This window comes from Bactrocera latifrons, unplaced genomic scaffold, assembly GCF_001853355.1.
Source record: "Bactrocera latifrons isolate USDA-ARS-PBARC rearing strain unplaced genomic scaffold, ASM185335v1 scaffold_1086, whole genome shotgun sequence".
NCBI lineage: Eukaryota > Metazoa > Arthropoda > Insecta > Diptera > Tephritidae > Bactrocera > Bactrocera latifrons.
In genome coordinates this window covers 13,380-23,894 of record NW_017534504.1, presented here as the reverse complement: position 1 = coordinate 23,894, position 10,515 = coordinate 13,380, and positions in this window count along the sequence as shown.

The following is a 10,515-nucleotide window of genomic DNA, read 5'->3' as shown; positions in this document are numbered from 1 at the left end:
AACGAGGTGGTGGAATATTCATCGCAGTGAAACGCCACCTTCAAGCTGAACTAATTCAAATTGATCGACATAACCTTGAGCTCGTCTTCGTCAACGTAAAAGGCACTTCCCATGATATCATTGTTGGCTGTGTCTACATGCTCCCTTTCTCAAACTTTGATTCCTATACTAATCACTCACTTTGCTCTCTTTTATAAATGATAAATTTAAAAATGCTAAACTATTACTTGTAGGCGACTTCAAYTTGCCTAGTAGTGTCCCCCGTGCGGACCTTGAAAGCATCCTCCAAGATGGTTTAGCTTTACTTCATTGCACTCAATTAAACAACACAAGCAACTGTGATAACACTTTTCTTGATCTCTGTTACAGTAATATTGAAAATAGTGTTGATAAAACCCTAYCATTTGTTGAAGAGGAMAAATATCATCCGGCTCTCTCTATCAGTCTCAATTTTCRACCTAATCTTACATCACCGAGTTCAACTACATAMTCYTTTAAGAAAGCCGATTGTCATAATCTCAACGTTTTTTATCACCAGGTTAACTGGGTAGAAATGTATGAAACAGACACTATCGACAATAAAATTGATTGGCTTTACAACAAGCTAGAGGAAGGCATTACCCTATATGTGCCTGTACATAAGAAYTATGTCARTAATTACCCTAATTACCCTAATCAGTAACCTGCTTGCTTCATACTTCAAAACAACATTCACTGATGATAACAATAATGATTGAATTTACAAAAATACAGTGATTAATGGCCCAAAAGCCAACCTCGATAATTTGGAAATCAAATGTGAAGATGTTCTCGAACAACTACTCAAGCTGAACCCTAACAAAGGTGCTGGACCTGACGGTATACCAAATGTTTTTCTTAGAAACTGCGCTACTGTGCTCTATGAGCCTATCACTCACTTATTCAATAGATCTTTGCAGCTTGGCACCCTCCCTAGCGCATGGAAGCTGTCGTATGTCAGTCCAATCTTCAAAAGTGGCCAGAGAACTRATGTTTCCAACTACAGGCCTATATGTATTCAATCAGCGTTGGCAAAACTATTTGAAAAGCTGGTCCTCACTCAACTTACTGCTGCCTTTAAAGATATCATCATGACAAGACAGCATGGATTTACAGGTGGCAGATCAACCACGTCCAATCTTTTCTCTTAYACTWATTTCCTWCTCAACACTTTGAATGATGGTCTCAAGGTTCACTCCATRTATACTGACTTTAGCAAAGCTTTTGATCGTGTAAATCACAGAATTCTTGTTTCTMAGCTTCAAGTCTACGTAGTCGACGGCAATGCCTTGGATTGGTTATATTCCTACCTGGTAAACARATCCCTGCAAGTTAGAGTTGATGGATATTTGTCTAAGGAATATRAGGTTACATCTGGAGTGCCACAGGGATCCCACTTAKGACCTCTGCTTTTCAACATCTTTGTCAATGATATATGCAAAAATCTCCTGTCGGAATACCTGCTCCACGCAGATGACCTCAAGATCTACATAACCATCAAAAATGAGCTAGATGTCGAGCTTTTTCAAGATGACATTGACAAACTCAYGGCCTGGTGTACTAATAACAAACKTGACCTTAACGCAAATAAATGCGCGGTCTCGTACTCGCGCTCTCACAGCAATATTGCCACCAGTTATAAACTAAACGGTCACAACCTGCAAGAAGTTCCCGACATCAAAGACCTGGGCATCATCATAGACAACAAACTCACTTACTCGATGCATATAGAAAAGATCACACTCCAAGCTTTCAAGGKTCTTGGATTAATTACGAGAACAGGCAAAGAGTTTCGCAATCCCTACACATTGATATGTCTATATCGCCAACTGGTTCTACCCATACTTGAGTACGTCACTGTAGTCTGGTCTCCTCACACGGATGTCTCGATCAACAGACTGGAGAAGGTCCAAAATAAATTCTGTAAGTCTCTATCCTTTCATACAACCTTGAGGTCGCAGATACTCTCCACTGATGATATTCGTTCACGCTATAAAATCAACAGCCTAGCTACACGTCGTCAAGTCGCTGACCTAGTCTTTTACTTTAAGGTTGCTAACAACCTAMTTGATGCCCCAGAGATTCTTGGTAGTTTTGAGTTTGCTCMTACGGCATTCTCGCTGAGACAATCACGGAAACTTAAAACAACAAAGACACAGAAAAACTACATCTTCCATGGACCTCACAACAGGATTGCTAACCATGTAAATTCTCTTCACCAGAACATCGATTTCTATGGAGGCTTAATCAGTTCATCATTAATAATATAAAGGACAAACTCCTTCCATACCATTAATTTGATCACTGTAATACAATTGCCCTTATTATTATATTTTTTCTCTTTTTTCTTTTACTTAAAAAAGTAACTGTTGTATATTGCCGATTGGCGTTAATTTTTTAAATAAATAAATATATAACAAAAAAAACTCTATGGCAGCTAAATAAGGCGAGAATATGTCAATGTCAATTTGAAAGTGGATAGTTCCAAAATAGTTAAACTTTTCAGCTTCCACTTTAAGATAAAACCAAYACATAACCATTTTAGAACCAAAACTCCTATTTTGTTTCAATATGAGTGTTTTCTATATATTTATTAGATATATCGTTTTTCCTTCGCCTGTAAACTCATGAAAWGTTATGTTACGTTATTTTGCATCCTTGAACTCGGGTGGCTTTGTGATAAGACTGGTAAGGGTGCCAGGCCACAGCGCATCGTAATCGGAAATTGTAAAGGTGATACTCTAGCAAGGAAGGGCACCTTAGAACCCCTATCGGTAAAATGGTGCTCCCGTATCCTCTTGTGTTTTTCTACTGGGCCACCATCGATACTTGCGCAGGAGATCTAGTGATCCCTTTGCCTGCCAGCTAGTTGTGGGGCTTTTAACACGCCCTTGCCATATTGGCGCCCATTCTGTAAAGTTGGGAATCTTACCAGATGCCACTTGATTAGGTGGAAATAACTCAACACTTCCTTCTTSACTATGCCACGAWTGTATATATTTTTTTGAAAAGCTGTTACTCATTTCTTATTTCAGCTTTTTCTACTTTTATTTTTTAGTAAATAATTTGCAATTCAGAATGCTTAAACATACATACATGGKACCGGCATTTAATTAATTTTCAAAATGCTTATGTACGCTTAGGTGGTGAGTAAAGTGAGAAAAAGGAAGCAAACTTCGAGTTTTTTATTTGAGTGAATACTAGACTAATTCTCGGAATCACATTTTTTTAGATGTTCGAAGATTCTAAAACTCGTGCGTAAGAATAAAAAGACTGACTCTAAACCCACATAATTTTTGTTCACTCTAAGTTAAGTGTTAAATTATATATTACTGTACACACTTAAATATTTTCCTATATAAATCGCTTAAATATTATTTAAAACCGATATTAATTGAAACAAATCGATTTCTTTTTTCCAGGGATGACTAAGCCATTAGTACCGAAGCCAATCTACTTAATTGTTATTCAGATAAATGTTTGCATATGTAGTGGAACTATCACTTGGAAAGTATCAATAATTTTAACGGAAATTTACTGGAAATTTGCGGATATAAGGATTTCATTTGTATATAATTGATATACATCTACCAATACATATGTATTAAGAAGTTAGATGCATCTTTATAGTTACTTAGAAATATTGTTTACTAACTCTTTGTAAAATCTACTGAAATGTCCCGGAAGCCTAGGATATAGGCACAAGAAAAAGTGAACATAGATCTCATTACATCAAACAAATTACACATAGTATGCACAAATATAAATATATGAATCACAAAGATATGATAAATACAATATTATGCATGTAACGGAAACAGTTTGCATTTCTCAACAGCTGTAACATTTTAAACATAAATATATTGCGTGTATGTAAGAACGTATTTATTAAAGTCGAATTTGTAGTAAAACGTTATTAATATATTTCAAAAATGTAAAGGAAGCTTAATTAATTGAATACATCCGTTAATAATCAAAATCATAAATAAAATATTTAACATATGTATGTATATAGGAAAACAAGCTATGAAATGAGAAAATATCAAATGGAAAAATCCTATGTTTAATAGATTAGTTTCAGAACTAGTTATTTATTCTAGTTGATAATTTAACTGTGAATTATGATAAAACCTATTGMAGTAAAGTGGATAGCAAATAAAGAAATGCATAATTGCTGCTATTAAAGAATTTTATTGTTCAAAAAGCGAATAAATTGAAAAAATTCAAACCGATTAGAGAAACGTGGATTTTTGACTTTTTCGTTAGGAGAAGAAGATCTGCAAACTAAGATATATTGATGAACCTTTGTGCACGTGCTCCCTGCCTCCCAAGTAGGTTGGTATTGCAGGTGGTCCGAACCAGCTCAATGAATAAAGGCACCAGCATTTCACAAACAAGATGGTGTGGAAAGGCTTTATAGGAGCACGTATAAAATTTGTACACTAGGCGAAAGCGCTTATCTCCCATATACCCACCAACTGTTAAATTCCATCATTCACTTTATAGTATACAAATCAAATATCAATGAAATTATCAGAATGAATCTTTGCGCAAGTAGTGGTTTCAAGGTGTTTCATCTCACGCCCAAAAATTGTCGAAACTGGACTATAACATTTGGAAGCATATTTTTGATGATTGTTCAACATATTTTACAGATCGGGTCATAACGAAAGCGTTATGCAGACGTAGAGGCCATTCAAAAGGCTTGCACCGGCATACTGACAGTCATACCGGCCAACGAGCTAAAACACTCGGTCGACATGCTTTTGGACCGTGCAAAAAGCTGTATTGAAGCAGAAGGAACCATTTGTTCTCTTTTTTTCAATTCCTATCTACAATCGAACGCACCTTGTATAGTATTATGATTTTAATTAGTTCCGAACGAAATTTATTGGAATCCACTGGCGGCAACATTTAAAAATTTGAGAATTTTCAACTAAGTACTGGGTCTAAAATGTACAAATCGGTGAGTTTTTTATTTTGGCCCAAGCTTGTTGATTAATTGTTTACGATGTCTAACAATTAACTTTTCTTTTAACTTTTTTAATAAATGAAATTTTAGGCAACTTTAGACACAGCAATCTACGTAAGTTTGAAAAAAAGTAAAATAATAAAAACAGGGAGAAAAAAATGTAATTTTCTACTGCACCGCCTGTGAAGTAATCCCTACCAGATGTAATACATTTATGATAATTTTTGGGATACCCTTCAGCTCCTTCCGCCAATTTTGTTTTATCTCTTCTCCAACACTTGCTTGACGATTTKCAAACACCATATCCTTAACTTTTTATTATATTATATTTCATCATGGGCAAATCTTCAACGATCTTATGACCGTCAAAGCCTTCAATTGTGCGACCCGTAGGCTTGTGTTTTTGATAAAACTGAATCACCGTAAGCCTTTTCCAACATTCGCAATGATCCCGCATACGAAATTTGGGTAAAAATACAAAATTTGTGAAAGACACCAGACGCGTCCCCAGTGTTTTAGATGTGCGTACCCTCCGAGGTCCTATCATTTACTCATATCGCAATCTTGTTGCAGCGGAGATACGCGCCCGCCTCCGTGCAGCAAAAAAAGCACGTCAACAAACACATGGATGGCAAAAAAAAAAGACCGAAATGCGTGAATACGTAAAGAATAACACCAGAAGATGTTGGACCCGATTCCCTAATCGATGGAGCAGACGTTCCATTGCACGACCATGAAGAAGTTGGAATAGCAATTACCCGTCTGAAGAACAACAAAGCGACGGGGGCCGAGGGAGTGCCGGCCGAGATATTAAAACACGGCGGCGAAGAACTGATAAGGAAGCATGCATCAGCTTCTTTGCAAACTATGGTCGGACTAAAGGATGCCCAACGATAGCAATTTCAGTGTGTTCTGCCCAATCCACAAAAAGGGAGACCCCCACAATCTGCGCCAACTACCGTGGGATAAACCTCCTCAACACTGCATATAATGTTCTATCGAGCGTATTGTGTAAAAACTTAAAGAACAAGAACACCGCCAAAAAACTGATTGGATCTTATCAGTGTGGCTTTAGACCTGGAAAATCAACAATTGACCAGCTATCCACTATACGCAAAATCTTGGACCGGTGAAAAGAGAATTTTCACACGCACCACCTCTTCGTCGATTTCAAACCTGCTTTTGACAGCATGAAAATGACGCTCTATCTGAATTTGGTATATAAGCAAAACTTATCTTCTTCTTCTTAATTGGCGTAGACACCGCTTGCGCAGTTATAGCCGAGTTAACAACAGCGCGCCAGTCGTTTCTTCCTTTCGCTACGTGGCGCCAATGGGATATTCTATGCGGAGCCAGGTCCTTCTCCAACTGGTCCTTCCAACGGAGTGGAGGTCTTCCTCTTCCTCTGCTTCCCCCGGCGTGTACAGCGTCGAATACTTTCAGAGCTGGAGGGTTTTCGTCCATTCGGGCAACATAACCTATCCAGTGTAGCCGCTGTCTTTTAATTTGCTGAACTATGTCAATGTCGTCATATATATCATACACCTCATCTTTCCATCGAATGCTATACTCTCCGTGGCCAACGCGCAAAGGACCATAAATCTTTCGCAGAAACTCAGTTGAGTCGAGTTTTGTAGAGGACTTTACTTTCAATTGCCTACTCAGTCCGAAGGAGCACCTGTTGACCAGAGTTCTCCTGCTTTGGATTTCCAGGCTGACATTGTTCAAATATAGACGAAATTATCGACGACTGCAAAGTTATGACTGTCAACAATGACTTGAGAGCCAAGTCGCGAGTGCGACGACTGTTTGTTTGATGACAGGAGATATTTCGTCTTGCCCTCGTTTACTGCCAGACCCATTTGCTTTGCTTCCTTGTCCAGCCTGAAGAAAGTAGAACTAACAGCGTGGGTGTTGGCATACGCCAGCAGCTGTACACTCTTATAAAAGATTGTACCTGCTCGATTAAGTTCTGYAGCTCGAATTATTTTCTCCAGCAGCACGTTGAAAAAGTCGCGCAATAGGGAGTCGCCTTGTCTGAAACCTCGTTTGATATCGAACGGCTCAGAGAGGTCCTTCCCGATTCTGACGGAGCTTTTAGTGTCGCATAAAAGCAGCTCCTTTTAAGTTTGTTGATTGTGGGCTTTAATTTTTCACACAATACGCTCGACAGAACCTTAAACGCGATGTTGAGGAGGCTTATCACACGGTAGTTGGCGCAGATTGTGGGATCTCCCTTTTTGTGGATTGGGCAGAGCACACTTAAATCAGAGATAATGAGATATTTAACTCCTCTCTCACTGGAATTGCTAAACGTCAAAACCACCTAAACTTTGACAGTTGATCGAGTTCAGGAGGTTTTGACGTTTAACAATTGGAAACGAGCGATGGCCATATTGAAATCTTAGCAAAAAAATATGTAAACGGAGGGGTTGTTGCATCGTTCAATACCACTTATAAATAATCTAAAACAATGAAAATTAAATAATTGTGAAAATTAAATGTATTTGATGAAAGGTTTTGTAACTCGAAGCATCATAGTATTATTTTCAATGGAAAACGATTAAAAACATTTAATGATTGAGAGCTAACAACCTTAAATCCTTTTATTGGGCATTGAAAGGTCAAAAGTCAGTTGATCTAATATACTTTAAAAAAATTTAAATTATTTCTCCATATAATAAATAACCACTATATAGTAATTTTTATTCGTACTAAATGTTGGGTGTTTTAATTTAAATGCCCAAATATTATTATTTTGCCCAGTCTGGCCATAATTTAAAATGTTATAAAAAACGCAAATTTTGAGATGCTCTCACACTGGAATAAGTTGAACATCCCTTTATTCCTGCTTAACCCTGGACGGTCATCCTTTTTTTTTGTACATTAACGTCATCCTTCGTCAATATGACGACGACTTATTTCAAATCCATTTTCAGTAGGGTGTGAGTCGAAATAATGAACGCGTTTTATTTTTTATTTTTTTATTTCAATATTAATAATTACAAGTCAAAAATAAAAAGGAAAACTTATTAACTTAAAATTAATAATTCACAGTATTCTATCAATTGGCTTCAACTTTAAGGCATTACCTTTTAAAAATAAAAAATCACAATTTGTGGCAGGAATTCTGATACAAGTCTTTGAGTTTMTTAAAACTAAATAATTAAACTTAAATATAAAAATTAGCTTTCGAAGTTCAAAAATCARATAAGACAGGAGGCACAAACATCAACTTTATGTTCTCCACATAGGTGTTTATGGYACTTTGCGCATACCACCTTCGTCATTCTTCGTTTGGAAGAAGGACACTTGRCACAAATCTTCCATTTCTTAGCTTCTGATGCCCGTATCATATTTTCTGTCGGGTCGGGTCGTAAATTTATTATATCATTTCTTACCGTAGTGGTAATTGTTGGCATATAAGTGACTATCTATAAGACTAGTTAAAAGCTTTTTCATAAAATCTACCCGTTTTAAAGCCTCTTGTCCAACTTTAAATATATTGTGTGTGTAAATAACATACGAATTTATAAAAGAAATGTTCAGCATACCAAAAAATTGGCACAATGGCCACCTGTTCATTTTTCTTGAACAACTCATTACGCTGCACATCTGATCCAGGGTATCTACTCCCCCTTTGGTTCCGTTGTAAAACTCAACCATGGTTGGCTTATTTGAAATTTTATTGCAAGATGACAGAAGATATACTATTTTGCTAGGTTTTGGTTTATATGATAATAGAGTTAAATTTTTGTCGTAGCAAAACATTGACGTTCCGCATTTACGTCCCTTTTTGTTTTTTAATTCAGAAGGCATTTCCGCTTTGTTTGTCTAACGTAGAACTCTCCAAGAGGCAGTTTTGTGGTATTGGATCCCTTACCTAAATACGGCATTGCATTCACCATGTAATTAGTTCCACCATCACACATCATTATAATTTTAATGCCATATTTGGCTGGCTTATTTGGTATGTACATACGGAAACGGCATTTACCTCTAAATGCCAGTAGCTGCTCATCAATTGTTAGGTATGGACCAGGATTATACTGCACTTTTGGACAAACATTTCCCATATTTTCCTTATAGGAACGAATTTGTCCTTTACTAGTTGAATGCGTACAGACTTATCATCGAACCGTAAGCAAGCCATTAGGAATTTGAATCTTGCTTTTGTGGTTACGCTTATGTACTGGGTTCCACTGTATGACCGATCGAATAATTCATCAGCAGATAAATGCTGATCCTTTCTAATAGCCCTCATTACTAGTGCTCCTAAAAGAGCGTTTATTTCCGTTTCAGAAGTGATCCGTCTTTGTGTCATATCTGTATCTTCAATCACGGTTGATTGCCGTTGAATTATTTCTTGGTTTGTCCACTGCACGATTTCGCTAATAATATCCTTTGTGATAAACATTTGGAAACATTCTAGTGGGTCAGTTATGTTTTTCCATTCACGCACCGGACCTCGATTTTGATGTATGATGTTCAAACCATATCGATGTGTTTTACCTTTTACCGATGACCATTTATGGCCGTTTTGCCACGCAGTATTACTTTAGAGCATGATATAATATTAGAATTTGATTTTAAAATATTATAGGGAACGTCGTCTKCATCCACCTCGGTTTCTTGATCTCAACAGCTTGAATTATGAGCATAATMGCATTGATCCACACTAGTTTCTTCACCTGACGAGATTGTATTTTGAGTGCATTCRTCTTGATCCACTTCATTCACTAGTTTCGCTTTCCAACTCATCGTCATCGATTAAGGAGAGAAACTTCTCGATTTCCTCATCATTTAACGGTAGCTTAGTAGTCATGGCAAACGAAATAAACCTCTAATCGATCAAGAAAATAATACCACAAAAACCTGAAAGCTACATAAACGTCATCCTTCATACACATAACCGAAAAAAACATCTAATTACGATTTGCGTGCTCCTCTGTATGTGTGCAKTCAAAGAGAGTAAACAACCGACTATCGCTGTACGAAAGCGGAGATCAACACGAACAATTAAAAACATATTTACAGTGAAAACAAAATAGTTCATAGTCATTTTGACGAAGGATGACCGTCTAGGGTTAAATTCTAATCGTCCGACCATATTTTACAAAGAAGCTGATGCATGCTCCTTATCAATTCTTGGCCGCCGTGTTTGAATAGCTCAGCCGGAGTGCTCTTAGAGAGCAGGAATGCAAGCTGAGTAGAAAATCGTTCGGCTGTCTGTAGTGATTGCAGCGATTGGTGAGTCGATATTACGACCTCGGAGCGTGCGTACGTCTAGAACACTGGAGACATGTCTTCCGTCTTTCACAACATGATCGATTTGGTTGGTGGCTTTTCGATCCGGAGACAGCCAGGTAGCTTGATATATATTTCGGGCCCCGGCGAAGTCGATCAGCCTCAACCAATTTGGGGATGTTTTGTTGTGGAGACTAAATTTACCGACCGTAGTGCCAAAGATACCTTCTTTGCCCACCCTGGCGTTAAAGTCGCCAAGCACGATTTTGACATGGTGG